Source organism: Phacochoerus africanus, chromosome 15 (genome assembly GCF_016906955.1).
Source record: "Phacochoerus africanus isolate WHEZ1 chromosome 15, ROS_Pafr_v1, whole genome shotgun sequence".
Taxonomy (NCBI): domain Eukaryota; kingdom Metazoa; phylum Chordata; class Mammalia; order Artiodactyla; family Suidae; genus Phacochoerus; species Phacochoerus africanus.
In genome coordinates, this window is record NC_062558.1 from 64,189,502 (window position 1) to 64,214,949 (window position 25,448).

At 38.4% G+C, this 25,448-nt stretch overlaps 1 non-coding gene across 1 annotated transcript; it reads right to left on the reverse strand.

Moving 5' to 3' along the window:
• Window positions 1-15,277: 15,277 nt before the first annotated feature.
• LOC125117103 (U6 spliceosomal RNA) lies at window positions 15,278-15,381 on the reverse strand. Its single transcript, XR_007132478.1, has one exon. It is a non-coding gene; the product is annotated as a U6 spliceosomal RNA (small nuclear RNA).
• Between the last annotated feature and the right edge of the window lie 10,067 nt (window positions 15,382-25,448).

The window sequence follows — 25,448 nt, forward strand, 5'->3', positions numbered from 1 at the left end:
TGGTCAGCAGTGGTATCTGCTACTGTCTGTTAGTGACTTGACATTGTCACCAGTCATCGAAGGTCTTTTCCCAACCTTTGGCCCCTGCCAGTTCCATGGTCCTCCCAGCCTCCTGCCAAACCCTCACCAAGGCGCATGAGAGCTTCCCGTGCACACCATGCACAGACCTTAGGGAGCAAAAACCCTGCCTCTCCTACCTTTGCCCAGCCCATCCACCCTAATCCTTGACCATAGGCCTGTAGGCAGAGTCCCTTGCATAGACGCCTCATTCCAGGATCCCCAATGAGGAGTGGGTCAAAAACTCCTCTGATTTTGGCCTTTTATTCAAATCTGTGTGATAATCCTCTGCCCTCTTTGTCAAAGTCAGGTCATGCATCAGACAGCTTACTTCCCTTCCCTTCCCCCACCCCATGATTTCCAGGAGCTGGTTGGGGTAGGCTTTCTCCATCTTTTGGTCTATAGGGACTTCAGGTAAACCATTAAGCCTTGTTGCTCAATGTTGATGGCAGAGAGGTAAAATCTCTACATGAGAAAGAAACCACATAGCTCTTGGTATGAGAGTCAATTAGGAACTAGAGTTAACTATGAATACAAATACACTTATTTAATCTCAAATGTTGACTCAGGATAGTATATCGTAATGACTATTATCAGCACGTAGGAAGTGCTTATTTCTCCCTCAGTTGCCCTTCCACCTTTCTCAGGGATTTACTTAGCCCGCCAAATTCAGGAATTTATAGCAGTTTTGCCTGTTAAAAGGCCTTTGGAAGGCAGTCCACCTGCTATTTGTCTAGCATGCAGGAAATGAGCATCATAGCATATGGGCTTCTCAACACCCACCCACATGGCCTGAGGCACAAGTAGCAGATCCTCAAGCAACTGCGGGCCAGATCCCGATGCTGCTTTGGTTGAGAATAACGCATTTAAAATATCTTAATTACTTTTTTTCTTTTAAGGGCTGCACCTGCAGCATATTGAAGTTCCCAGGCTAGGGTTAAATCAGAGCTGTAGCTGCCGGCCTAAAGCACAGCCATAGCAACGCCAGGTCATTAACCCACTGAGTGAGGCCAGGGATGGAACCCACATCCTCAGGGATACTAGTCAGGTTCTTAACTCACTGAGCCTCAGTGGGAACTCTTTTAATTACATTTTTATCACAATCATACAAGATTAAATTTTTGATCTAGTATCTAGAAACCAACCTAAGATTTTTCTCCCTCTCTGTCCATTCTACAAGTGACCAATAAATATTATTTCTGTGGCAGCTACCTAATTAACAGTCTCAACCTCAATCTTACTTAGATTGAATAAAAAAAAATCTGTCTAGGTGAGAGGGCAGAGGCTGCCATGAAGATTGTTGTTGAAACTTGGCTTCTGTTCACCAGGGCCAAATAGAATTGTGGAGACAGAGTTTTTGGGGAAGTAGAAAAGAAGAGCTTTTTGATTTGCCATGCAAATCAGGAAACACAGTGGGTTAATGTCTCCAAGAACTGTGTGTCTCCCCGCTCCCCCCCCCAACCCCGGAGGGGGTAGTGAGGAACCTTACAGTGCTCAAGAAGCAGAGTGTGGTTAGCTCGTGGACATTCTTCTGATTGGTGGATGGTGAGGTAATTGGCAGTCAGCGTCATCAACCTTCTGGTTCCAACTGGTCCGGGGACTACATACTGATGGGCAGCATACTGTTAACTTCTTCCACCTGGTGGGGGCTTCAGTATCTGCAAAACATCTGCAAGGACATGGCTCAGAATATTCTCTATAGTCCTTGAGGAAGAACTAAAGGTCCTAGACTTTTTTGAATGGCTGCACTACTATTATTTTGTCTTGCTAGACTTTTTTTTTTCTTTCTGCATTTTCTCACTTCTCCAATTAAATTTATTTTTTGACTAAAGTTTTTCTACACACAAAAGGACGTGGGTGGAGATCTATTCTGAGAAGGCCCCATAGGGTCCTGCTCAGTTACAAGGCCTCTCCTAACTGGGCTAAAACCCCAAATATCACACTCTGGAATTTCTTTCATTGAGAAGACAGTTTTTGTACCACGATGTCAATGAATTTACCAGAACATATAAGAGCCCAACGGGTCTGGATGAATCTGACTTTTAACCAGCACTGCAGGTAATTAATGTGATCAACTTCAACCACAGTTCTTTCTTAATGACTGCATATTATTTAAAAGCAACCCCCAAGCCTGTTATTCATTTAACTTTAGGTTAAGTTATCTCAAGTGAGTCCAATTAAGGAAACCTCTTGTGTATTTCTTTAAGGGATGGCCAGAAAGATCCAACAAAGTTCTAAGGCATTTTTGAGCTCTTTTCCCTGACTTCCTTGTAGCTGAGGTTTTGCTAAAATAAAATAAGGAAGACTTGTGCCTTGGGGCAGAGCTATAGAACTAGAGCATGACTCTTAGTTTTCATTTAAGACAAGAAGACCCTTCAGGAAATCAGTGTTTGCTTGCCCTCATCATTAAGTAAGCACACAGCTGGGAGTGGGTGGGCGCATGTTTCTGGAACGTGCCCCACCTCCTCACCCTGCTCTCCCGAGGTGACGTGTGTTTTGAGGGTGCACTTCTCACTCCTAGGATTCCTGCCTCTCTCCTCAGAGACTTGCAGAAAGCTGCCTCCAGATGCAAGTTCCAAGGTAGGATTTCTCTAATTTCTTTCTTTCTTTCTTTCTTTTTTTTTTTGTCTTTTTGCCTTTTCTAGGGCCACTCCCATGGCATATGGAGGTTCCCAGGCTAGAGGTCTAATTGGAGCTGTGGCCACCAGCCTATGCCAGAGCTATAGCGACGCAGGATCTGAGCCGCGTCTTCGACCTACACCACAGCTCACGGCAACGCCAGAACCTTAACCCACTGAGCAAGGCCAGGGATCGAACCTGCAACCTCATGGTTCCTAGTCAGATTGGTTAACCACTGCGCCATGACGGGAACTCCTCCAATTTCTTTTGAGTGGGTGAGACTGAGAGTTAGGCTGTCTCTAACCTTGAGAGAGCCACTTCCACATCATCCAAATCGATAGTGGACACTGATACTGACTTTCAGTGGAGGGCAATGAATGTAAATGGCGGTGCTGGAGAAACGTGTTTCTCTTTAAACACACAGCAGTGCTTTGCCCCTTTCTTATCCATAAATTTTCCTTTCTCTGTGTTGAAAGTCCGCTCTTCCTCTTTCATGTGTTGTTTGCGCAGTAGTTGTGTGATTAATATGATATAAGAAGTGAAAATGGTGTTTGGAAAAAAGTGTCAGGCTGCGTTTCCAAGAACCAAGTCTCTGGTGCCACTGGGAATACCAATGGCATGCAGTTTCTTTAAAGCAGGGGTTTCTTTTTATTTTGTTTTATTTTTATTAAAATATAATTGATTTACAGAGTTGTGTCAATATATGCTCTACAGCGAAGTGTCCCAGTCATACATAAATATATATACACACTTTTTCTCATACTGTCTTCCGTCATGTTCTATCCCAAGAGACTGGATATAGTTCTCTATGCTGTACGGTAGGATCTCATCACTTATCCATTCTAAATGGAATAGTTTGCATTTACTAACCCCAAACTCCCTGTCCATCCCACTCCCTCCCCCTTGGCAACTACAGATCTGTTCTCTATGTCTGTGAGTCTGTTTCTGTTTTGTAGATAGGATCGTTTATGCCCGAGTATAGATTCCACACGTAAGTGATATCCTATGGTATTTGTCTTTCTTTTTTTGACTTAATTGACTTGGTATGAGAATCTCTAGTTGCATCCATAAAGCAGGGGTTTATAATCTCATAACTTTAAACCAAATCTTGGGGGTCATCAGAAAAGGGGAGTGTGTGTGACCATGGATGTGCATGGAGGGTGGGGACTCTTAGGGAGGGAAAATTTCCCTTCTATTCTCTCGGGTTCTCCTAGCTGAACTCATAAACTGGACCAACAGGTTGACGCAAAACAGATAAACAGGAGAAAAAGAGGTGCATTTGAATTTGTATGCAAGGAGGCCTCATAGAAATAGGACCCAGGAAGTGGCCAAAGAAGGCAGCTTTGGTAGTTTTTAGATGAAGAAACAATAAATTTGTGAGGAATTGACAGGTCAGAGAAACTTAGGCTTTGAGTGCCCAGTTAGTGAAGAATCTAAACAGAGTTTGGATTTGGGTTAGTAAATTGAAGAAATTAACAAGTTTGTTTATACAGGCTTTTCAGTTCAGTTGCCTCTCTGGTGATAAGAATGTCCTTCAACCTCTAGATCCGGGAGTGAACCTTTTATAGGATAGATTTATTTCCTGCTTTCAAGGAGGCTGAGAGGAGGGTCAGAGTGTCCCTCTGGCACTGGCCATTTCTTAAGTCACTTCAATTCAAAGTAATCACTCTGCCACTATGGTGTACTTTGGGGCAGCCTGCCCTGAACCCCAACAGAACATTGCAACACTCTAGGCTGGTAAAGGCTAGAGGAAGAAGGGAGGACAGACACAGTTCTTTAAATTGATAGATGCTACAGTGTCTGTAGAGTCCAAAGAGCCTCTTTAAACCCATTTTTAGGTCTCCCCATCTCAGTTCCTTGTGTGTTTCTTCAGGGACTTAATGTAGTTTTCTATAATTACCTTCATTATATAAGTTTAATTAATTCTATTTATTAGTCTGCCCACTTTTGTTCCACCTCTGAAAGTGTATGTTCCTAGAGAGCAAGGACCTTACTTGTCTTCATTCATCACTGAATTTCTAACTCCTAAGAGATGCTTGATAAAACTTTGCTGAATGAATAAAGGGTTGAATGCACTTAGCACTTTGCCTATATTGCCTCTCAATAACCCTCAGTGTAGAACAATTTGAACTAGAAATGGTTTTGTGTTTTTTTTAACCTGCTTTTTTCCCCCTGTTTATAAATACTTAACAATAAAAATCTGTGGGTGAATAGTTTTAAGCTTAGAGTTTGGAATTTGGAATCTGATCATTTTATCACTAGATATGTGGCACCTGCTCATTGCTTTTATGACGACTACATACATTTTTCTGATAAACAGTAAGAAATTGAAAACCATCTAAAACCATCTCTCAAGTTTTCATCCAGTGTTTTTTAGGACTACAGTCTGACCACAGCTGTTGAATGTGCCTGTCATTTCAACTCTTCATTGTCTTTAAGTCTAGCCCAGAATGGCTCATCATTCTTGGCAGAATTCCAGAGTTAAAGACTGTTCCAGAGCCTACCTGGTGGGCCATATAGCCCACCTTGGCCTGTTACCGCTTACTCAGTAAAGTGCCCTGGAGCTTTACAGCTTGGCTACAAGGTTCATACCTTGGAAAAGAGAAAGTATATGCATCAAGTGTTAGGAAAACATGGGATATTTCTGGATGATATTAATTCATAAATTTTAATCCCTTGTCTTGGTGACTCTGTCAAACCTCTCAGAGGAAATCTCTGGGTTTTTCTTCCTCTGACTTTCATCTTTTGTTACTTACAGTTTTATCTTTATAAAGTTTACCCCCCTTTTTGGAAGAGTATAAAGTGACAAATTTGTTCACGTAACTAGAACAAACAATCCAAAAATTTATATGGAACCATAAAAGACTCAGAATTGCCAAACAATCCTGAGGAACAAAAACCAAACAGGAGGCTGAAATCTCCCAGACTTCAGGCAATATTACAAAGCCACAGTCATCAAGACTGCATGGTACTGGCACCAAAACAGACATACAAACCAATGGAACAGAATAGAGAAGCCAGAAATAAACCCAGACACCTACAATCAATTAATCTTCAACAAAGGAGACATGAATATAAATTGCGGAAAAGACAGTCTTTTCTGCAGGTGGTGCTGGGAAAACTGGATAGACACACATAAATCAATGAAACTGGAACACACCCTCACACCATGCACAAAAATAAACTCAAAATGGCTTAAAGACTTAAACATGAGACAAGACACCATCAAACTCCTAGAAGAGAACATAGGCAAAACATTCTCTGACATCAACCTCACAAATGTTTTCTTAGGTCAGTCTCCCAAGGCAACAGAAATAAAAGCAAAAATAAACAAATGGGACCTAATCAAACTGACAAGCTTTTGCACAGCAAAGGAAACCATAAAAACAAAAACAAAAAGCCTATGAAATGGGAGAAAATAGTTTGAAATGATGCCACTGAAAAGGGCTTAATCTCTAAAATATACAAACAACTTATGCAACTCAACAGCAAAAAAAAAAAAAAACCCCAGCAACCCAACTTAAAAATGGACAAAAGATCTGAATAGTTATTTCTCCAAAGAAGATATATAGATGGCCAACAAGCCATAAAAAAATGCTCAACATCACTGATTATTAGAGAAATACAAATCAAAATACTGTGAGGTACCACCTCACACCAGTCAGAATGGCCATCATTAATAAGTCCACAAATAAATGCTGGAGAGGGTGTGGAGACAAGGGAACCCTTCTACACTATTGGTGGGAATGTAAACTGGTACAGCCACTGTGCAAAACAGTCTGGAAATACCTCAGAAAACTAAATATAGAACTACTATATGACCCAGCAATCCTACTCTTGGGCCTATATCCAGACAAAATTTGTATCCTTGATTTAATACTCTGCAAAACCAGAGTCCTTCTTGCTAGGATAGCATGTCCATGCAAAATTACATTCTTCTCTGTAATTTAAGGTGTCTAAAAGAAGGAAAAGAATTATAAACAGTATTGGTTAATAATCTTCATTTTTGAGAGGTTTATAAATAGAAAATTTACATACTTGCAAGCTTTTATTTTTGCTTTCTTTGGTCTTAATTATTTTCTTTATGAAATTCAGATTTTAATTTATAGGGTGTCCACTAAGAGGTAACATACTATACATGTTATGCAAGAAAAGAAAAATCAGATAAAAAGGGCAAGATATTCTGTATTATAAGTGAAACCACCATACACATACACCCACACTTGCTGGTGGTGGAGTAACTCAGGGAAATTCTTTGGGTAATTTTACATGGAATGCAGCAAGAGCTGATCATAGATTTTTGACTCAGTAATTCCACTTTTCATTGTTACACTACTCATAATATATTTGGGAAAAAGCAAAAATGTCCAACAACTGGAGAGTTGTTTAGGGTATAGCCAACAACACAAGAAGGAAAATGAGGCTCAAATTATACAAGTAGTGAGGGGTGCTATACCTAGAAATATGGCATTTAACCCTCCTAGGCCAGCTACAGAGAGGAGCTGATCTGGGGACTGTCCTTGGGACAAAGCCCTGAGGCAGAGAGGGCAAAACCAGGTGGGAACATGCTGTGTGATCAGGGAGAAGAGAACCAGCAAGTAAACCAGTGAGTGGCTCTGAGACTGAAGCTGTATTAGAGCTCTTGTTTATTAGGGACAAAAAACACAACTCAGTATATTAAGCACAAAGAGACTGGCTTATATATTTCTAGGAGCTCAAATGCCGTCATCAGGACCACCCCACCTTCTTCTTCTCTGTCTCTCTTTCATTGTCCATCTTCAAGATCAGCTTCTCTTTGTTCATTCTCTCCTATTTCAGGTGGCCTTCCTCCAGGGGTCAAGCTTTGCTACTTACTGACAGTCCCAGGTGTATGTCACCCATCTTAGAGACCCCAAAAAATAAGAATAAGGGGGCTCCTTTCTTATTGTGTTACATGTGAGAAGGGTGGCTGGGGTTTTGTTCTTGTGGTGGCTGTGAACTGTACTTACCCGTGAATGCCTCTTGCTGAGGATACTGTGCCTTGAGTGCTGCCTATCTATCATGGTTGATGAAGTCAGAGCATCTTTCTGTCTCTGATTAAAATAGTTACATTAAGAATCCTATCAAGTGAAAAGTTAGCCCCAAAGTAATAGAGTATTATGGCCAAAACTCCCATTAGAAGTAATTGTCTTTTTAAAAAGTCCTGCTTGCTAGTCATGGCCCTCTATAATTGTGAAATCAGGCAATGATAGAGTTGATGTTTGGGAAGACAAGCTATTCTTTTCTCAGTTCCTTCCCTTTATTTTGGACCCCCTGATTTTCTAAAACCATGAGATTTCCACCCCCCCCCCACTCCCACCCCCCGACCCAGTGGTTCTATGACCATAGCAGCTTGCTCCTAGCATTGGGGTTGGGGTAGGAAGTAGTGTGTGTCTGGGTCATTTGTAGGCAGAATGTTTAAAAGGTGGGAATTGTCTGTACTGCATTAGTCATGCCTATCTCAACCTTTAAGTAGGTCAGTTGTCTCCTCTCTAATGAGGAAGAATCTGTTCTCTTAACATTTCTGGCAAGCTGGTTTGTTTATTCTCTTCCTCGTCCAAGACATACAGAGGAATATGTCCTAGGGTTTTGCTCCTCAGGAAGGATGTGGAGGGAGAGGAGACCTTGTGGCTGGAGAAGGGGAACAAGTGGGGAGGGAGGAGTAGCCAGTATCTGTAAGAATGTTAGTAATTCTGAAACAAGGTGCAATAAACGCTCATGACAGTGAACATTGTCCACTTCTCAGTCAGGTTCTGTGTGAAAGAACAATCAGTTGATGGCCCTCCTTATTTAAACTTCTTCCCATTAGGAGTTCCTGTCCTGGTGCAGTGGAAACAAATCCAACTAGGAAATAGGAGGTGGTGGGTTCAATCCCTGGGCTTGCTTAGTGGGTTAAGGATCTAATGTTGCTGTGAGCTATGGTGTAGGTCGCATATGCAGCTCAGATCCTGCGTTGTTGTGGCTGTAGCATAGGCTGGCAGCTATAGCTCTGATTAGACCCCTAGCTGGGGACCTCCATGTGCTGAGGGCGAGGCCCTAAATATAAAAAAAATAAACTTCTCCCCATTAGACTGTCAGTGTGCCTTGCCACCCTCATTAGTTGTATTCCTTGGGATCAGAGGGGGTTGATTTCTTTTTGGCAAGGCAAAAGTACAAGAGTGGTTACATTTTATTCATTTTCATACCTCCTGCACCAGCTCCAGTGTCTAATAAATATGGAGTAATGGACATGACCAACATACTCGGCTAAGGGCAGTTCACATTCAATATTTTGAGCAGATAATTCAATATTTTGAGCAGTCATTCATTTAATCATTCATGCAGTGCATATTATCTGATTATGTAGAAAAAAGCAATGTTTATTGTGCATGTGCCATAAATGAGGGAATGAGCTAAGTGTTTTATTTCCATTATTTGAATAATCACAACAATCCCATGAGATAGGGTTTTTTAACAGGTGAGGAAACCTAAGCTTGACTATATGTCCCTGATACATAGCAGCTGTACTTTATGCCAGTGCTGTTGAGTGTTAGAAGACAATTCTTCATGGTTATCTTGCATCTTCTTGTAATTTATTTTTCAAAGAAACTGAGATTTTGTCCTATAAATCCAGCCTGGATCTTGCCGATGATCTTGTAGTAACATTTAATATTTTCATCTTCTGTATTTTCTGTAAATTAGTATTTGGATATAGAAGCTTGATCTATTACAGCGATTATATATACGTAGAGTGTGTGTGTGTTTGTATACTTCTCCAACAGTATTCTTGGAGTTCCCGTTGTGGCTTGGTGGGTCAAGAACCCAGTATAGTGTCTGTGAGGATGTGGGTTTGATACGTAGCCTTCCTCAGTGGGTTGAGGATCTGGTGTTGCAACATAGGTCACAGATGAGATCTGGTATTGCCATGCTGTGGTATAAGCTGTGGCTGTGGCTCTGATTCAACCTGCATCCTGAGAACTTCATTACACTATGGGTGTGGCCATAAAAAGAAAAATAAAAGAGGGGTATTCTTATCCATTATTTGGTTACTTTGTTTAGGAAAGGCAAGATGACTGCTTGAATCTTTCCCTTATGCATTTTTAAAATATTGAGTTGGTTCCCAAGCATCTTCCATGGTTATCAATTAATTGTTTTTAATATGATTATGGACTAACATTTAAATATATTTAATAGTTTTTAATTCATTGTAGTAGTTCTTGTTGATGATAAAAATCATCTCATTATCTCTCTGAGCCTCTTCCAAGTTTGCTCCTGAATTACTGGAAATGACTTTCAGTCTTTGATAACTTCCTTACTCTGTTGTATGAAAAGATGTTCCATCTCATCATTTACAGTTTCCTGCCCAAACCTGAAATTGTTTCTCCAAAGAATCCTGGTTCTCCTAGGTGGAAAGTATCTGGAGACTTTTGGATTTTATCTTGGTAACTAATTTTTTTGAAAATGTCTCCTACTTGAATTTAGCTTGTGAGTGGTCTGTTGCTGACCAGATTTAAGCATTGATGTGAGAATTAAGAGAAAAGGATGGATGATGAAATTTTTTTCCAAATTTTTTAATTGTGGTAAAGTATACATAACATAAAATTTACCATTTTAACCATTTTAAGTGTTATGGTTCAGTGGCCTTAAGTACATTCATAATGTTGTACACCCATCCTTACCATTCATTTCTATGATTATTTCATCTTGTGAAACTGAAATCCTGTATCTATTAAACAGTAACTCCCACTCCCCTCTTCCTCTGCTCCTGGCAAACACCATTCTACATTCTGATGGGGTGATTTTGACTAATATAAGTATCTGCTGTAAGTGGAATTATGCACTGTTGCAATATTTGTCTTCTTGTGACTAGTTTATTTCACTTAGCTTAATTTCCTCCAGGTTTATCCATGTTGTAGCAAATGTCAGAATTTTCTTCATTTTTACACTGAATAATATTCCATTATATGTATTATACCACATTTTGCTTATCCATTCATCTCTCAGGGAACATTTGGTTTGCTTCCAGTTTAGCTATTGTGAGTAATGTTGCTATAAATACAAGAGTACTAATAGCTCTTTGAGACACTGATTTTGATCCTTTTTGAAGGATTCCACTCAGAAGTGGAATTGCTGGGTCATATGATAATTCTATCTTTATTTTTTTGAGGAGTCTCCATACAGTTTTCTACAGTGGCTGTACCCTTTTGTATTCCCCCCATAATGCAAAAGAGTCCCAATTTATCCACATTTTTACCAACACTTGTTATTGTGTTTTGTTTATTATTTTTTGGTTTTGGATAATAGCCAAAAAGTATTGACAGTGTGAGATGGTATCCTATTGTAGTTTTTTTTTTATTACTCAAATGAATTTATCACATCTGTAGTTGTATAATGATCATAACAATCTAATTTCACAGGATTTCCATCTCACAGCCCAAGCACATCCCCCCACCCCCCAAACTGTCTCCTCCAGAGACCATAAGTTTTTCAATGTCTGTGAGTCAGCATCTGTTCTGCAAAGAAGTTCACTCTGTCCTTTTTTCAGATTCCACATGTCAGTGAAAGCATTTGATGTTGGTGTCTCATTGTATGGCTGACTTCACTTAGCATGATAATTTCTAGGTCCATCATGTTGCTAAAAATGCCGGTATTTTGTTCTTTTTAATGGCTGGATAATATTCCATTGTGTATATGTACCACATCTTCTTGATCCACTCCTCTGTCAATGGACATTTAGGTTGTTTCCATGTCTTGGCTATTGCAAAGAGTGCTGCAATGAACATCGGAGTACATATGTCTTTGTGAGTCGTGGTTTTCTCTGGATAGATGCCCAGGAGTGGGATTGCTGGATCACATGGTAGTTCTATGTTTAGTTTTCTGAGGAATCTCCATACTGCTTTCCACAGTGGTTGAACCAATTCACAATCCCACCAACAGTGTACTAGTGTTCCTTTTCCTCCACACCCTCTCTAACACTTATTGTTTGTAGACTTTTGGATGATGGCCATTCTGGCTGGTGTAAGATGGTACCTCATAGTGGTTTTGATTTGCATTTCTCTAATAATGAGTGATGTTGAACATCTTTTCATGTGTTTTTTGGCCATTTGTTATCCTATTGTAGTTTTGATTTGAATTTCCATAATGATTGGTGATGCCAAACATCTTTTCATGTACTTCTTGGCCATTTTTTTGTGTGTGTCTTTTTTTGTCTTCTTTTAGGGCTGCACCTGCAGCACATGGAGGTGCCCAGGCTAGGAGTCAAATCCGAGCTGTTGCTGCTGGCCTACTCCAGAGCTACAGCAATGCGGGATCCAAGCCGCATCTGAAACCTACACCACAGCTCATGGCAACACTGGATCCTTAACCCACTGAGCAAGGCCAGGGATTGAACCCGCAACCTCATGGTTCCTAGTTGGATTTATTTCCACTGAGCCACGACGGGAACTCCTTTATTGGCCATTTTTATATCTTCCTTGGAGAAACATCTATTCAAGGCCTTTGACCATTTTTAAATGGGGTTGTTTTTGTTGCTGAGTTTTAGGAGCTCTCTATATATTCTGGATATTAATCTCTTGGCGGATATATAATTTGCAAACATTTTCTCCTGTTCTATGGGTTGCCTTTTTATTCTGTTCATATTGTCTTTTTTAGAAAAAAAAATTATTGGAGTATAGTTGACTTACAATGTTGTGTTAGTTTCAGGTGCACAGCAAAGTGAATCACTTCAAAAGTTATACATATATCCTTTCCATCTCAGATTCTATTCTCATATAGGTTATTACAGAATATTGAGTAGATTTTCTCTGTGCTATACAGTAGGTCCTTATTACTTACCTATTTTATATATAGTAGTGTATATACGGTAATACCAACCTCCTAGTTTACCCCTCCCCCCAACCATTCCCCTTTGGTAACCCTAAGTTTGATTTCAAAAAGTTTGAGTCTGTTTGTATTTTCTTTTCTTTTCTTTTTTCTTTTTTTGGCTGCATCTGTGGCATGTGGAAGTTCCCAGACCTGGGACTGAACCCATGTCACAACAGTGAATTGAGCCACAGCAGAAACAATGCCAGGTCCTTAACTTGGTGAACCATCAGGAAACCCTGAACCTGTTTCCATTTTATGAGGAAGTTCTTTTGTATTATTTTTACAAGATTCCACATATTATGATCTCATATGTATTTGTCTTACTTCACTTAGTATGATAATCTCTAGGTCCATCTATGTTGCTGCAAATAGCATTATTTCATTTTTTTTTAATGGATGAGTAATACTCCATTGTGTATATGTACCACATTTTCTTTGTCCATTCCTCTATTGGTGGACATTTTGCTTGCTTCCATGTCTTGGCTATTGTAAATAGTGCATTGGAGTGCATGTATCTTTTTGAATTACGGGTTTTCTCAGGAATAAGCCCAGGAATAGGATTGCTGGATCAGATGATAGTTACACATTTAGTTTTTGAAGGAACCTCCATAGTTGTTCCGTAGTGGCTCCACCAATTTCCATTCCAAATAACAGTGTATGAGAGTTCCCTTTTCTCCACACCTACTCCAGCATTTATTGTTTATAGACCTTTTTGATGATGGCCATTCTAACTGGTGTGAGGTGATAACCTCATTATAGATTTAATTTGCATTTATCCAATAACTAGTGATATTGAACATATTTTCATGTGCTTTTTGGCCATCTGTCTTCTTTGAAGAAATGTCTGCTTAGATTCTTCTGGCCATTTTTTGACTGGGTTTTATATATATATATGAAGCTACATGAAACAGTTATATATTTTGGAGAGTAATCTCTTCTTGGTCACTTTGTAGAGATTTTCTCACATTCTGGGAGTTGCCTTTTTGTTTTCTTTATGGTTTCCTTTGCTGTGCAAAAACTTCTCTTTTTTTGTCATTTTAGGGTTGTACCTGTGCTATATGGAAGTTCCCAGGCTAGGGGTCAATTTGGAGCTGTAGCTGCTGGCCTATGCCACAGCCACAGCAACACCAGATCCAAGCCATATCTGTGACCTACACTGCAGCTCATGGTAATGTGGAATCCTTGGCCCACTGGAACAAGGACAAGGATCAAACCCTCATCCTCATGGGTACTAGTTGGAAACTCCTGCTTCTCAAAAGCTTTTAAGTTTAATTAGGTCTCATTGGTTTACTTTAATTTTTATTTCATTACTCTAGAAGGTGGATCAAAAAAGACAAATATTGCTGTGATATATGTCAAAGAAGTTCTGCCTATATTTTCCTGTAAGAGTATAGTATCTCATATTACATTTAGGTCTTTAATCCATTTTGAGTTTGTTTTTGTGTATAGTGTTAGAGAATGAACTAATTTCATTCTTTTACATGTAGCTCTCCAATTTTCCCAGCACCACTTATTGAAGAGACTGTCTTCTCTCCATTGTATATTCTTGCCTCCTTTGTCATAGACTAATTGACCAGAGAAGTATGGGTTTATTTCTGGGTTTTCTATCCTATTCCATTGATCTATATTTCTGTTTTTGTGCCAATACCATTTCGTTTTGATGATGGTAGCTTTGTAGTATTGTCTGAAGTCAGAGAGCCTGATTCCTCAAGCTCCTTATTTATTTCTCAGATGGCTTTGGCTATTAGGGATCTTTTAGTGTTTCCATAAGTTAAAAAATTTTTTTTGTTCTAGTTCTGTGAAAAATGCTATTAGTAATTTAATAGGGATTGCACTGAATCTGTAGATTCCCTAGGGTACTATAGTCATTTTGACAATCTTGATTCTTCCAGTACAAGAGCATGGTATATCTCTACAAAGTGACCAAGAAGAGATTACTCTCCATGGTATATCTGTTTGGGTCATCTTTGATTTCTTTCATCAGTGTCTTACAGTTTTCAGAGTACAAGTCTTTCACCTCCTAAGTTAGATTTATTATTAGGTATTTTATTTTTTTGATGTGATGGTAAATGGGATTGTTTCCTTAATTTTTCCTTCTGATCTTTCACTGTTAGTGTGTAGACATTTGAGAGATTTCTGTGTATTAATTTTGTTTTTTTCTTATTTTATTACATTTTTTCCATATATTTTAAAAATTTTATTGGAGTATAGTTAACCCACAAAGTTGCATTAGTTTCAGGTGTACAATGAAGTAAATCAGTTGTACATATACATATATCCATCCCTTTTCAGATTCTTTTCCCATATAGGTTATTACACAGTATTGAATAGTTTACCCCATGCTATACTATAGGTTCTTGATACCTATCTCTTTTACATATAGTAGTGACAGAATTAAGTTGCTGGTCTCTTAATTTTAAATGCATTTTCAATATTTGTCCTCCCTCTTCTCATGACTGCTGGTTTTGATATAAAAATTTGAAATACTGGAGTTCCCGTCGTGGCACAGTGGTTAACAAATCCGACTAGGAACCATGAGGTTGCGGGTTCGATCCCTGCCCTTGCTCAGTGGGTTAAGGATCCGGCGTTGCCATGAGCTGTGGTGTAGGTCGCAGATGCGGCTCAGATCCCGCGTTGCTGTGGCTTTGGCGTAGGCAGGCAGCTATAGCTCCGATTAGACCCCTAGCCTGGGAACCTCCATATGCTATGGGAGTGGCCCAAGAAATGGCAAAAAGACAAAAAAAAATTGAAATACTTTACAAATTTGCACACCATCTTTGTGCAGGGCCCATGCTAATCTTCTTCATATTGTTCCAATTTTTATTATATGTGCTGTCAAAGCAAGCATTCTGTGTATTAATTTTGTATCCTGTACCCTTACTGAATTAATTGATGAGCTATAGTAGTTTTCTGATAGCATCTTTAGGGTTTTCTACATATAGTATTATGCCATCTAGAAACAGTGGCATTTTGACTTATTTTTCAATTTGGATTCCTTTTATTTCTTTTTCTTCTCTGATTGACATTGCTAAGACTTCCAAAACTATGTTGAATAAAAGTGGTGAGAGTGGACATCTTGTCTTGTTCCTGATCTTAGTGGAAATTCTTTCAGCTTTTAACTGTTGAGAATGATGTTAGCTGTGGATTTGTCATATGTGGTCTTTATTATGTTGAAGTAGTTTCCCTCTGTGCCTTCTTTCTGGAGGGTATTATCATAAATGGATTTTGAATCTTGTTAAAAGCTTTTTCTGCATCTTTTGAAATGACCTTATGTTTGTTATTGTTCAGTTTGTTAATGTGGTATATCACATTGATCAATTTGTGGATATTGAAGTATCCTTGCATCCCTGGGATAAATCCCACCTGATCATGGTCTATGATCCTTTTGATGTATTGTTGGATTCAGGTTGCTAATAAATTTTGAGAAGTTTTGTATCTATGTTCATCAATGATAATGGCCAGTAATTTTTTTTAATTTTTTTTATAATTTTTTTTTTAATTTTCCCACTGTACAGCAAGGAGATCAGGTTATCCTTACATGTATACATTACAATTACATTTTCCCCCCAGCCTTTCTTCTGTTGCAACATGAGTATCTAGACAAAGTTCTCAATGCTATTCAGCAGGATCTCCTTGTAAATCTATTCTAAGTTGTGTCTGATAAGCCCAAGCTCCTGATCCCTCCCCCTCCCTCCCCCTCCGTGGTGTATTGTTCCTGGTTTTGGTATCAGGGTGATGGTAGCCTTGTAGAATGAGCTTTGGGATTATGCCTTCTCTGCAGCTTTTTGGAATAGTTTTAGGAAGATAGGTATTAACTCTTCTCTAAATGTTTATAGAATTTGCCTGTGAAACCATTCAGTCACAGACCTTGTTGGAAGTTTTAAAATCACAGTTTCAATTTCAGTACTTGTGATTGGTCCATTCACCTTTTTTATTTGTTCCTGGTTCAGTCTTGTAAGACTGTACCTTTCTAAGAATTTGTCCCTTTCTTCTAGGTTGTCCATTTTATTGGCCTATGGTTACTTGTAGAAGTCTCTTATGGTCCTTTGGATTTCTGTGATTTCTTTCTTTAGTTGCTTTAGATGTAAAGTTAGGTTGTTTATTTGAGATTTTTCTTGTTTCCTAAGGTAAGCTTGTATTGCTATAAACTTCTCTCTTAGAACTGCTTTTGCTCCATCCCATAAGTTTTGGGTCATTGTTTTCATTATCATTTGTCTCCAGGTATTTTTATTTCCTCCTTGATTTCTTCAGTTACCCACTAGTTGTTTAGTAGAATATTGTTTAGTCTCCACATGTTTGTGATTTTTTTTCTGGTTTTATTCTTATAGTTTATTTCTAGTCTGAGAGCACTGTGGTTGGAAAAGATGCTTGGAATGATTTCAGTTTTCATAAATTTACTGAGGCTTGATTTATGGCCCAGAATGTGATCTATCCTGAAGAATGTTCTGTGTGCACTTGAGAAGAATGAGTATTCTGAATATTCTCTAAATATCAATTAAGTCCATCTGCTCTGGTGAATTGTTTAAGGCCTGTGTTTATTTTCTGTTGGGATGACCTGTCTGTTGATCTAACTTTCTTTCATGCCTAGTCCTCTGCTATTATTGTGTTACTGTCTACTTCTCCTTTTATGGCTATTAGAAATTGCCTTATGTATTACAGTACTCCTATGATGTAGGCATATCTATTTACAATTATTATATCATCTTCTTGGATTGATCCCTTGATCACTATGTAATGTCCTTCTTTTTCTCCTATAACATTCTTTTTAATCATTTATTTATATATTTTTTTCTACTGTACAGCATGGTGACCCAGTTACACATACATGTATACATTTTTTTTCTCACATTACTTGTTCCATCATAACTGATTAGACAGAGTTCCCAGTGCTACATAGCAGGATCCCATTGCTAATCCATCCCGAAGGCAACATTCTGCATCTATTTACCCCAAGCTCCCAGTCCTTCCCACTCCCTCCCCTTCCCCTTTGGAAACCACAAGTCTATTCTCCAAGTCCATAATTTTCTTTTCTGTGGAAAGGTTCATTTGTGCCATATATTAGATTCCAGATATAAGCGAATTCATATGGTATTTGTCTTTCTCTTTATGACTTCACTCAGGGTGAGAGTCTCTAGTTGCATCCATGTTACTGTAAATGGGATTATTTTGCTCTTTTTTATGGCTGAGTAGTATTCCATTGTGTATATATACCACCTCTTCCTAATCCAGTCATCTGTGGACGGACATTTAGGTTGTTTCCATGTCTTGGCTATTGTGAATAGTGCTGCAATGAATATGTGGGTGCATATGTCTTTTTTAAGTAGAATTTTGTCCAGATATATGCCCAAGAGTGGGATTGCTGGGTCATATGGTAGTTCTATGTATAGTTTTCTAAGATACCTCCATACTGTTCTCCATAGTGGTTGTACCAGCTTACATTCCCACCAACAATGCAGGAGGGTTCCCTTTTCTCCACACCCCCTCCAGCACTTGTTCTTTGTGGACTTAGTAATGATGGCCATTCTGACTGGTGTGAGGTGGTATCTCATGGTAGTTTTGATTTGCATTTCCCTAATAATTAGGGATGCTTAGCATTTTTTCATGTGTTTGTTGGCCATCTGTATATCTTCCTTGGAGAAATGTCTATTCAGGTCTTTTGCCCATTTTTCCACTGGGTTGTTGGCTTTTGTGCTGTTGAGTTGTATAAGCTGTTTGTATATTTTAGAGATTAAGCCCTTGCCCATTGCATCATTTGAAACTATTTTCTCCCATTCTGTAAGTTGTCTTTTTGTTTTCTTTTTGATTTCCTTTGCTGTACAAAATCTTGTCAAGCATTGCTGTGCAAAAGCTTGTGGGTCCCATTTGTTTATTTTTGCTTTTATTTCTGTTGCTTTGGGAGACTGACCTGAGAAAACATTTGTAAGGCTGATGTCAGAGAATGTTCTGCCTATGCTCTCTTCCAGGAGTTTGATGGTGTCTCGTCTGACATTTAAGTCTTTCAGCCATTTTGAGTTTATTTTTGTGCATGGTCTGAGAGTGTGTTCTAGTTTCATTGATTTGCATGCAGCTGTCCAGGTTTCCCAGCACCACTTGCTTGAAAGACTGTCTTTTCCCCATTTTATGTTCTTGCCTCCTTTGTCAAAGATTAATTGACTGTAGGTGTCTGGGTTTATTTCTGTGTTCTCTTTTCTGTTCCATAGGTCTGTATGTCTGTTTTAGTACCAGTAATACACTGTCTTGATTACTATGGATTTGTAATATTGCCTGAAGTCTGGGAGAGAGATGTCTCCTGCTTGGTTTTTGTTCCTCAGGATTGTTTGGCAATTCTGGGTCTATTGTGGTTCCATATAAATTTTTGGATTCTTTGTTCTAGTTCTGTGAAAAATGTCATGGGTAATTTGATAGGGATTGCATTGAATCTGTAGATTGCTTTGGGCAGTATGACCATTTTTACTATATTTTTCCAACCCAGGAGCATGGAATATCTTTCCATTTCTTTACATCTTCTTTAATTTCCTTGATGAATGTTTTCTAGTTCTCAGCATATAAGTCCTTTACCTCCTTGGTCAGGTGTATTCCCAGGTATTTGATTTTTTGAGGAGCAATTTTAAAAGGTATTGTATTTCTGTATTCCTTTTCTAATATTTCATTGCTAGTATACAGAAATGCAACTGATTTCTGAATGTTAATCTTACATCCTGCTACTTTGCTGAATTTATGAATCAGTTCAAGTAGTTTTTGGGTTGAGTCCTTAGGGTTTTCTATATATAGCATCATGTCTTCTGTATACAGTGACAGTTTTACCTCTTCTCTTCCTATTTGGATACCTTTTATTTCTTTTGTTGTCTGATTGCTGTGGCTAGGACTTCCAATACTATGTTGAATAGCAGTAGTGAGAGTGGGCATCCTTGTCTCGTTCCAGATTTTAGTGGGAAGGCTTTCAGCTTTTCTCCATTGAGAAATAAATGGCTTTTATTATATTAAGGAATGTTCCCTCTGTCCCACTTTGGTAAGAGTTTTGATCATGAATGGATGTTGGACTTTGTCAAATGCTTTTTCTGTATCTCTTGAGATGATTATGTGATTTTTTACTTTTCTTTTGTTAATGTGGTGTATGACATTGATTGATTTACTTATGTTGAAACATCCTTATGCACCTGGGATGAATCCCACCTGGTTGTGGTGTACAATCCTTTTGATGTTGTTGGATTCAGTTGTCTAAAATTTTGTTGAGCATTTTTGCATCTAAAATTCATCGAAGATATTGGCCTATAGTTTTCTTTTTTGGTGGTATCTTTGTCTGATTTTGGAATTAGGGTGATGGTGGCGTCATAGAATGTCTTTGGGAGTGTTCCTTCTTCTTCCACCTTTTGAAAGAGTTTAAGGAGGATGGATATAAGTTCCTCTTTGTATGTTTGGTAGAATTCTCCTGTGAAGCCATCTGGTCCTGGACTTTTATTTGTAGGGAGGGTTTTTATGACATATTCAATCAGCATTCTTTATCCTAAAGCCTGTTTTGTCTGAGTACTGCTACTCTACCTTTTTGATTTCCATTTGCATGGAATATCATCTTCTATCCCCTTAATTTCAGTCTGTATGTATCCCTAGATCTGAAGTTGTTCTCTTGAAGACAGTATATATATATATATATATATATATTTTAGGGAGAATACAAAAACAAACCTAGTTTTTTTATTCATTCAGCCAGTTTATGTCTTTTGGTTGGAGCATTTTTTTTTCACATTTTTTTTTTAATTTTCCCACTGTACAGCAAGGGGGTCAGGTTATCCTTACATGTATACATTACAATTACATTTTTCCCCCAGCCTTTCTTCTGTTGCAACATGAGTATCTAGACAAAGTTCTCAATGCTATTCAGCAGGATCTCCTTGTCAATCTATTCTAAGTTGTGTCTGATAAGCCCAAGCTCCCGATCCCTCCCACTCCCTCCCCCTCCCATCAGGCAGCCACAAGTCTCTTCTCCAAGTCCATGATTTTCTTTTCTGAGGAGATGTTCATTTGTGCTGGATATTAGATTCCAGTTATAAGTGATATGATATGGTATTTGTCTTTGTCTTTCTGGCTCATTTCACTCAGTATGAGATTCTCTAGCTCCATCCATGTTGCTGCAAATGGCATTATGTCATTCTTTTTTATGGCTGAGTAGTATTCCATTGTGTATATATACCACCTCTTCCGAATCCAATCGTCTGTCGATGGACATTTGGGTTGTTTCCATGTCTTGGCTATTGTGAGTAGTGCTGCAATGAACATGCGGGTGCACGAGTCTCTTTTAAGTAGAGTTTTGTCCGGATAGATGCCCAAGAGTGGGATTGTGGGGTCATATGGAAGTTCTATGTATAGATTTCTCAGGTATCTCCAAACTGTTCTCCATCGTGGCTGTACCAGTTTACATTCCCACCAACAGTGCAGGAGGGTTCCCTTTTCTCCACACCCCCTCCAGCGCTTGCCATTTGTGGACTTATTAATGATGGCCATTCTGACTGGTGTGAGGTGGTATCTCATGGTAGTTTTGATTTGCATTTCTCTTATAATCGGTGATGTTGAGCATTTTTTCATGTGTTTGTTGGCCATCTGTGTATCTTCTTTGGAGAAATGTCTATTCAGGTCTTTTGCCCATTTTTCCATTGATTGATTGGCGTTTTTGCTGTTGGGTTGTATAAGTTGTTTCTATATTCTAGAGATTAAGCCCTTGTCAGTTGCATCATTTGAAACTGTTTTCTCCCATTCTATAAGTTGTCTTTTTGTTTTCTTTTGGGTTTCCTTTGCTGTGCAGAAGCTTTTCAGTGTGATGAGGTCCCATGGGTTTATTTTTGCTCTAATTTCTATTGCTTTGGGAGACTGACGTGAGAAAATATTCATGATGTTGATGTCAGAGAGTGTTTTGCCTATGTTTTCTTCTAGGAGTTTGATGGTGTCCTGTCGTATATTTAAGTCTTTCAGCCATTTTGAGTGTATTTTTGTGCATGGTGTGAGGGTGTGTTCTCGTTTCATTGCTTTGCATGCAGCGGTCCAGGTTTCCCAGCAATGCTTGCTGAAGAGACTTTCTTTTTCCCATTTGATGTTCTTGCCTCCCTTGTCAAAGATTAATTGACCATAGGTGTCAGGGTTTATTTCCGGATTCTCTATTCTGTTCCATTGGTCTGTGTGTCTGTTTTGATCCCAGTACCACACTGTTTTGATGACTGTGGCTTTGTAGTATTTCTTGAAGTCTGGGAGAGGTATGCCTCCTGCTTGGTTTTTGTTTCTCAGGATTGCTTTGGCGATTCTGGGTCTTTTGTTGTTCCATATAAATGTTTGGATTGTTTGTTCTAGTTCTGTGAAAACTGTCATGGGTAATTTGATAGGGATTGCATTGAATCTGTAGATTGCTTTGGGTAGTATGGCCATTTTTACAATATTGATTTTCCCAATCCAGGAACATGGAATATCTTTCCATTTCTTTACATCTTCTTTGATTTCTTTGATGAAAGTTTTATAGTTCTCTGCATATAGGTCCTTTACCTCCTTGGTCAGGTGTATTCCGAGGTATTTGATTTTGTGAGGTGCAATTTTAAAAGGTATTATATCTTTGTATTCCTTTTCTAATATTTCATTGCTGGTATACAGAAATGCCACTGACTTCTGAATGTTAATCTTATATCCTGCTACTTTGCTGAATTTATGAATCAGTTCAAGTAGTTTTTGGGTTGAGTCCTTAGGGTTTTCTATGTATAGTATCATGTCATCTGCATACAGTGGCAGTTTGATCTCTTCTCTTCCTACATGGATGCCTTTTATTTCCTTTGTTTGTCTAATTGCTGTGGCTAGAACTTCCAAAACTATGTTGAAGAGCAGTGGTGAGAGTGGGCATTCCTGTCTTGTTCCAGATTTGAGTGAGAAGGCTTTCAGTTTTTCCCCATTGAGTATTGTATTTGCTGTGGGTTTATCATAAATGGCTTTGATTATGTTCAGGAATGTTCCCTCTATACCCACTTTGGCGAGGGTCTTGATCATGAATGGATGTTGGACTTTGTCAAATGCTTTTTCTGCGTCTATTGAGATGATCATATGATTTTTGCCTTTTTTTTTTGTTAATGTCGTGTATGATGCTGATTAATTTGTGTATGTTGAACCATCCTTGTGAACCTGGGATGAACCCAACCTGGTCATGGTGTGTAATTTTTTTGATATGTTGTTGGATTCGGTTGGCTAAGATTTTGTTGAGAATTTTTGCATCTATATTCATCCATGATATTGGGCGATAGTTTTCTTTTTTGGTGGTATCTCTGTCTGGTTTTGGAATTAGGGTGATGGTGGCATCATAGAATGTCTTTGGGAGTATTCCTTCTTCTTCCACCTTTTGAAAGAGTTTAAGGAGGATGGGCACCAATTCCTCTTTATATGTTTGATAGAATTCACCTGTGAAGCCATCTGGTCCTGGACTTTTATTTGTAGGGAGTGATTTTATGACCTCTTCAATTTCATTTCTAGTGATCAGTCTGTTCAGTTGGTCTGTTTCTACTTGATTCAGTTTTGGCAGGCTGTAAGATTCTAGAAAATTGTCCATTTCTTCCAGATGGTCAAACTTGTTGCCGTAGAGTTGTTCATAGTATTCTCTTATGGCTTTTGTATTTCTGCTGTATCCGTTGTGATTTCTCCTTTTTCATTTATAATTTTGGTTATTTGGGTTCTTTCTCTCCTCTTTTTTTTTAGTGAGTCTGGCCAGGGGTTTGTCAATTTTGTTCACCTTTTCAAAGAACCAGCTCTTGGTTTTATTAATTTTCTCTATTGTTTTTTGAGTCTCTATTTTATTGATTTCTTCTTTGATCTTTATAATTTCCTTCCTTCTGCTGACTTTAGGCCTTTTTTGTTCTTCTTTTTCTAATTCATTTAGGTGGAAGGTTAAGTTGTCAATTTGGGATCTTTCTTTCTTTTTGAGAAAGGCCTGTATTGCTATAAATTTCCCTCTGAGCACTGCTTTCGCAGCATCCCATAGATTTTGAGCGGTTGTGTCTTCATTATCATTTGTTTCAAGGTAGTTTTTAATTTCCTTCTTGATTTCCTCATTGACCCATTGGTTTTTAGTAGCATGTTGTTTAGTCTCCATGTAGTAGGTTTTTTCTCTTTCCTTTTCCCATGGTTGGTTTCTAATTTCATGGCATTGTGGTCAGAGAAGATACTTGAGATAATTTCTATGCTCCTAAATTTATTGAGATTCGCTTTGTGTCCCAATATGTGGTCGATTCTTGAGAATGTTCCATGAGCATTTGAGAAGAATGTGTATTCTGCTTTTTTTGGATGTAGTGTCCTGAAGATATCAATGAAGTCTAACTTTTCTATTGTTTCCTTTAGGATCTCTGTTGCTTTATTGGTTTTCTGTCTAGAGGATCTGTCCATTGATGTGAGGGGGGTATTAAGGTCTCCTGCTATGATTGTATTCTCATCATATCTCCCTTTATGTCTGTTGATATTTGTTGTATGAATCTGGGTGCTCCTGTATTTGGGGCATATATGTTGACTATAGTAACATCCTCTCCTTGGATGGATCCCTTAATCATTAAGTAGTGTCTTTCTTTGTCTTTCTTTATGTCTTTTGTTTTAAAGTCTATTTTGTCTGATATGAGTATTGCAACTCCTGCTTTCCTGTCATGTCTATTGGCGTGAAATATTTTTCCCCACCCTTTCACTTTCAATCTATATGTATCTTTTGTCCTAAGGTGAGTTTCTTGTAGGCAGCATATTGAAGGTTTTTGCCTTTTTATCCACTCAGCCACTGTGTGTCTTTTGATTGGGGCGTTCAGTCCATTGACATTTAAGGTGATAATTGATAGATGATTATTTATTGCCATTTGAACCTCGTGTTCCAGTTGATTCTATGATTCTCCATTCTTCCTTTCTTTTTTTTTTTGGTTGGATGGTCTCCTGTTATTATCTGTTGGAGTGTATTTTTTTTTTCATTTTTTGCAAATGCAATATTTGGTTTTGGCTTGTGGTTGCCCTGTTTTTTAAGTATGCTAACCCCTTCCCATAATTGTGTGTTTTAGCCTGATGGTCCTGTAAGTTCAAACACTTCATTACTATATTAAAATTAAGAAGAGAAACATACAAACAAACAAAAAGGGTTATTTACTTCCTAATATCCCTTGCCCACATTTTATGGTTTTGATGACTCTTTTTTATTTTTTTCTTTTTAATTTTATTTTGTTTGAGCGTGTGTTCATGATTAAATCTGTATGGTGGCTTATTTGAGTGACTGCTCTCTGATTGCAGTTTCCTCAGTCCTAGTTCTTCCTCTTTTTTTTTCCCTTTCTTTTTTCTTCCCTTTCCTTCCTTTCTTTTTGGTTTAGAGAAGCCCTTTCAATATTTCCTTTAACCTGGGTTTTGTGTTGCAGCATTCTTTAAGTTTTTGTTTGTTGGAAAAAATTTTTATTTCCCCTTCTATTTTAAATGATATTCTTGCTGGATAGAGTATTCTAGGTTGCATATTTTTTCCTTTGAGCACTCTAAATACTCTGCCATTCCCTCCTGGCCTGTAGTGTTTCTGTAGAGAAGTCAGCTGATATTCTTATGGGGGTTCCCTTGTAGGTAACATTCTGTTTTTCTCTTGCTGCCTTTAGGATCCTCTCTTTATCACTAACTTTTACCATTTTTATTATGATGTGTCTTGCTGTGGGTCTATTTGGGTTTGTTTGGGGCCCTCTGTGCTTCTTGTATCTTGAACCCAGCATCCTTTAGATTTGGAAAGTTTCCAGCGATAATTTCTTCAAATATATTTTCCATCCCCTTATCTTTTTCTACTCCTTCTGGAATTCCTATTATGCGTAGATTGGCCTGCTTTATATTATCCCATAGGTCTCTTATATTGCTTTCCAGTTTTTTGATTCAGTTTTCTGTCTGTTGACCGGATT